Raw genomic sequence first — 6,548 nt, 5'->3', positions numbered from 1 at the left:
TTGGGTTTTTTATTTTCTGAACTGGAGGTACCGGAATCGTCGATCTTATTTCCGCAAAGTCAACCTGGTTTTCTATTTGCCTTGGAGTCAGACTGTAAACCAAAACCATGTGATTGAACCCGGACCACATTTCGTGTTGGTTGGCATGAACACGCCTTAAGACAACAAAACTCATTAATAGCTTTAAGCCATGCTGTTGATTTTATTATTTTATCAAGGGGCAATTTTTGCTTCCACCTTTCAGTCATGGAATTTCCCACATTCCCTCTGGTATTCCATCCATCCATTTTCCGAGCCGCTTATCCGCGCGACACGGTGACCTTTAGGTACAACAGAAGCAAAGCAAATTTATTTGTATTGCGCATTTCATACACAAGGTAACTCAATGTGCTTTACACGATTAAAAGCATTTGAAAACAAAGTGATAAAACATTTAAAACGGCATAAAAATGACCCCCAAAAAAATATTAAAACCGCATACGGTGCAAGTCATATGATCAAAAAGTGAATATATTCCAAAAAGCATTAGGAAAAAAAGAAGAGTTTTCAACCTGGATTTCAAAACATTCCCACTTGGGGCTGACCTCACCTCTGTTGGCAACTTCTTCCATTTGTGTGCACCATAATAGCTAACTGCTACTTCACCATGATTGTTTTAGACTCTGTGCTCCACTTTTTGACCTGCTTCAGTCGATCTCAGAGCTCTACTGGGTTTGTATTCCGTAAGCATTTCTTTCATGTATTCAGGTCCTAAATCGTTTAGTGATTTATAGACCAGTTGGGGAACTTTAAAATCTATTCTAAAGCGGACTGAAGGCAGTGCAAGGACTTTAGGATTGGCGGGATATGCTCTGACCTCTTTGTTTTGGTCAGAATGCGGTTAGGGTTACATACATTCATTGGGTGCGACTGTTGTCCGCCTCCATGTGCCCTGTGATTGGCTGGCAACCAGTTCAGGGTGTACCCCGCCTCCTGCCCGTTGACAGCTGGGATAGGCCCCAGCACTCCTGGGACCCATGTGAGGATAAGCAGCTAAGAAAATGAATGGGTGGACTCCCAGCTGACAAGTTACCTTCAAGGTGTGCCTTAACTTCAACACCTATGGACGTAACCCCACTAGAACGAACAATTTCCCCTTATGATGGAATCCACCACCATTTTTTTTACCCTCCCACCTTATTTCTCTCTCAATCGAGGTCGGAAAAACGGTCTCGTCTGAGGAAATTTCAAAACCTGGATCATGGATTGTGCATGGTGCATCGGGCAATTTCAAATGCCCAGTTATTTTCCATTCAACCTTTCAACAGTCAGGTCCATAAATATCATGACGTCAACACAATTCTCGTCTTTTTGGCTCCAAACAACACCACAATGAATTTGAACTGAAACGAACGAGATGTGCTTTAACTGCAGATTTTCATCTTATATTTAAGGGCATTTACATCTAAATAAGGTGGAGCGGTGTAGGATTCACAGCAGTTTGCATTTCGGCCTTTTACTTTTTAAAGGACAAAAGGTGAATGAGGAATCATAAAGCAAACAGTCACTTTTTAATAATCGGTTGCAAATGCTTTGCAGTTATTTACTGAAATGCAAAAACATCACTAGAAACTATTTCATCCCTGCTAATCCTCTGCCACGTGTCGACTCCAACTTCGTTCGGTTTATGCTTGCTCTTGGGACATTTTGCCTTCCGTTTTGTCTCCAGCAAGTGAAATGCATGCTTGGTTGGATTCGGGTCAGGTGATTCAATTGGCAATTGCGTAACATTCCACTTCCTTGCCTTAAAAAGTCCTTAGCTTCTTTTGCGGTATGTTTGGGTACATTGTCAATCCGTTCAATGACTTCAGAAGCATTTGACCAGATGGAACTGGTTCTCTTGTATTTATTTTGCTGACAAGAAAATGTCAAGATGAATCCTGAATTGTTTCGGGCAATATTATCTCATATTCAGACAAATTAGAAACCATTAAGCATGTCAACAGCTCCCATTTATAACGGCATGACGTTTTGTAAAATGTTTTTCAAGGATATATCGCCTAACAAATATACCGTATTTCCCGGCCTACAGAGCGTACCTGGTCATAAGCCTCGGCACACAGAAAGAGTTTAATGCTAGTGTGGCGGTAGTGTTAGCGCTGTGCTAGCATGAAATTCTTTCTGTGTACTGAGCCTTATAACTAGGTGCGCTAACGCCAGCACCGCATCACCGCGTAAACCGAAGGGTTGAAAGCGTGTGGGGAAAAAAAGTCGGGGCTTGTCGGCTGGAAATTACGGTATTAGTGATCATCTACTTAAAAATTCTATATATAGTGTTAATTTCTCTCATTAACATGAATTCCAGACTCTATCCACGGTGGTTCGTCCATATCCCTATCTTTCAGTTTATTTTTCTCCCGTGAAGGAAATGCAAAGGAAGGAAACGAGGCTCCCAGGAGTTAAACAAGATCAATGTCACAGGTCATTTTCTACGCCGTCTCTTCCTCACAGAGACGTCCATTGTCCCGCCGTAAATTCCTCATGAGTCCACACTGAGACTTGTCACATGTTCACCCTCATCTTGCACGCTCTGTGGATTCAAACACCGTGGTTACATTATCTAATAATAGTAAGAATGATAATATAGTACGCTGGGATAGGGTCCAGCACTCCCGCGACCCTTGTGAGGATAACCACCTTGGAAAATGGGTGGATAACACAAGGAAAAGTTGCGACATTTTTCCCGTGTTGTGCATCAGGTCTCATAAATGAAACAATTCAAGCACACTTCCTGCTTAATTCCTGCGACTTTGTAGTGTTTTACTTGGTCTGGAAGCGTCCAAATGAAGGGGAACCTGGAATGCAGCGCTTGTGTTCCTGCTCGCGGAATACATAATTTGGCGTTTGGTCATGGATGTGCACTGTTTTGCCCTTGAAAGGCTTTGCCTTACATGGTCTCGAGCGAATTTCATTTTTCACGCGGGGTAGTAATCGCTTCAGAAATCTGCTCGGTCCCGCCCCTCCTCTATGTTCTTTTCCAGGGCCCACATGAGGTTTCTCCAACATCCTCCCACATTCCAAAATCAAGCGCTTCAAGTTCATTGAAAACTGTAAATTGTCCATAGGTGTGAATGTGAGTGAGCATCTTTGTTTACCCCTGCAATTGCCTGGTGACCAGTCCAGAGAGTACTGTACTCAGTCTCAAACACAAAGTCAACAGAGTTTAGCTCCAGCTCACTCAGGACCCTTGTGAGCAATGTTCCCGCAAATTTTTTGACGTGTCTGATCAAACACACCAAGGCCGTCAGCGCTCCTTTTGACCACTGTGAGCAACATCAGACGTGCGCACTGTGGTCAATCAGTGTCATCCATTGAAGTTACATGGCTCAATAAAAGGTTCAGATTACATTCCCATCAGAACATTTTTAAGAACAATTTTGGCGTTTTTGCTAACTTACACTGAAAATTTTAACAAACAAAATAATTACAATACAAATACATACCAAGCCAACTATTAACCTATGAATTTGAAATGTCACTTCCAACTTTGTTTCATTTAATTTTTTTTAACCCACAATGATATCCACGTCTGTTTTTCTTGGCGTAAAACTGAATTATTGCTTGCAGAGTATCTTTTGCAATATACGTTGAAAGCTGAATGATACTCCCAAACAGTTTTAAGGTTAATGTTATGTCGCCTCCTATATTTAAAATGCAGAATTAGCTTTTTGGGCAATGTATTGTCTGTGCTTTCATCCTCAATCAGGTGGTGCCAAGGTGGAATTTTAACATTATACACCATCTCATCCTGCACTTTCTACTTTGGCTTCAGACCAGACCTTTTTTTTTTTTTTTTTTTAACTCAAAAAACAGAATCTCATCCAGTTTCACCACTTTTTCTACTATTATTCACATTACCCCAGTGTTTGTGTGTACCCCTTTAAAATGGAGGGGGGCGTTGTCAGGTAAACTAGGAAGTGTGGCCCGAGTGTGGCCGAACAGCAGCTCTTTGTGATGGGCAGTGTGCTGCTGGATCGGATCTGTTTTCCTCTCCACTGAGCATGTGCGACTACTGCGCAAATGCACAGTTGCGCAGCTTAGAGGGAACATTGCTTGTGAGGACAAGCACTCTCGAAAACAATGAATGTATGCTTAACTGTGACTCTACAAAAGGGATGGGTAACTTGAAGTGACCGAAAATGGGAATCGTTTTGTTTCTAAATTCGGTACGTTATACTGTACATTGTTGAAGATAAGTGATGAAGACACTTAAAAAGATAAGATGATAATGAAATATTACTGAATTGATGAGATATGGCGTAAATATTGCCACCATAAAGGATTGTGGATAATAAATCAGCTCTCCTTTAGTAAAAGCTGCTCAGGAGTAACCTATGCAAGATGTGGCTTAATTGTTGCATCCAGGTAATTTCCTTCAGTAATTTGTAGAATTCAAAAGACCCATCTTCCATGCACTTCCAGCACATCACACTCAGATAGGATAGGTGGATAATTCCACCCCCCAAAATTCATATTTTTTGGAATAGCAGGAATTAATCGAGGGGCCATTCATGTGTGGCCACGGACCACATGGGGCCAACGAGCTGCCAGTTTAGCATCCCGGCTCTAGAATGTGTGCCTACATGATTCAATTATATACCGATAAGTAGCAGACTGTATGTTGCCGTTAACGGAGTTCATTACCCTTTAATGCCTCCCATTCCTTGCAAGTTTATGTTCCCAAATGATGTATTCTGCATATTGTATGCATTATTATAAGATTATAGAATAATAAATCACTCTAAATATAATACTTGCCACTTTTCACTGTAAAACATTATAGTAACAGCTATCTATGACTGTCTCCATCCATCCATCCATCCACCCACCCACCTCTTGTTTCTTGCAACTCTCCTTAACGTCTCTATCTTCTATTGCAATCTAAATAAAACTGCCATGATTTACAATGCAAACAGCGATTACTCATGATGACTGAATGAATGTGATTGGCCCGATGTGAGCGGCTTGATGGTTCGGTTTTTTTTTTTTTTTGGGCTGTGTGGACCTTTCGGGTCGCAATTCAACAGTTGACCACAACACGGCGCTGTACTCCGTTTATACACCCCAACAGTTTCGGCATCATTTGTGGATGAGCAAATTAGACAGATTAGGGGAAACAGTGGTCCTACATTTGGCAGTGCAAATCTTCTTTACTGGGATTTAAACTCGAGACTGATGAGAGAAGAGGAGAGTGGGCTGCATTATCTCGCCGGCGCGCGCACACACACACACACATACCCCTCCTTGGCCTAAACAACACAACTAGGACACCACCATCTTGCTTTGTGCTCCAGCAATAGGCTATTAGAATTATGGAATCGAAATTGAGTTGTACGGTTGCCGTGGATTCCTGCATTGTTGTTCTTCAACAAAATGTTCACCATAATATTCATTTTTTAAGCACATTGACTGCAATTGACTGGTGACCAGTCCAGCCAAGGTGTACCGTGAGGATGAGCGGTATAGAAAATATACAAATGGACGGACACTTTGATGTGTAATCTTAATTTAATATATACATATTTTGGAACATTTTGTAAATGTCTTTGTATCTATAAACATCAACTCTACACAAATAAGCCGCCACAACGCATATTGTTGGAGCAAGGGGATGTTTTCTGAGTAAATGGCCCAAATCATTTAAATGTTATTAAAGTTAGTGAGTAAAATTAGCCTCAGCAACAAAGTGTGTGGATTTTTTTACCCAATGCAGACGGCCTTGTCTCAAATAAAACATAATTTATTAGTGGAGAAACTTTCAAAGCTTTGTTCGCAACCCAAAACCATAGTTTTGCTCAAGCATTCATTTTTAGCTCATTGAAAAATATTTCTACATTTCATTTGTGTTTGTTTTTGTAGTTCTTAATCACAGAAATGCATTAAATGCAGCCCTATGGGGGCACAAACCAGTGCAATCTGTAGGCCGGTCCCAAGCCCGGATAAATGCAGAGGGTTGCGTCAGGAAGGGCATCCGGCGTAAAAACTGTGCCAAACAAATATGAGCGTTCATCTAAAGAATCCCATACCGGATCGGTCGTGGCCCGGGTTAACAACGCCCGCCCCCGGCACTGCTAACCTGCAGGGCGTCGGTGGAAATTCAGCTACTGTGGGTCGAAGACAAAGAAGAGGGGGAAACCGGATCCAGCGTCAGAAGAAAAAAAGGAATGCACAGAGCCTACAACTGAGTGTAGGGACTTTGAATGTTGGGACTATGACAGGAAAAGCTCAGGAGTTGGTTGACATGATGATTAGGAGAAAGGTTGATATTCTGTGCATCCAAGAGAGCAGGTGGAAAGGTAGTAAGGCTAGAAGTTTGGGAGCAGGGTTTAAATTATTCTACCACGGAGTAGATGGGAAGAGAAATGGAGTAGGGGTTATTTTAAAGGAAGAGCTGGCTAAGAATGTCTTGGAGGTGAAAAGAGTATCAGATCGAGTGATGAGACTAAAATTTGAAATTGAGGGTATTATGTACAATGTGGTTAGCGGCTATGCACCACAGGTAGGATGTG

This window comes from Syngnathoides biaculeatus, chromosome 8, assembly GCF_019802595.1.
Source record: "Syngnathoides biaculeatus isolate LvHL_M chromosome 8, ASM1980259v1, whole genome shotgun sequence".
NCBI classification, from domain to species: Eukaryota; Metazoa; Chordata; class Actinopteri; order Syngnathiformes; family Syngnathidae; genus Syngnathoides; species Syngnathoides biaculeatus.
Note: the sequence above shows the minus strand (reverse complement) of the source record.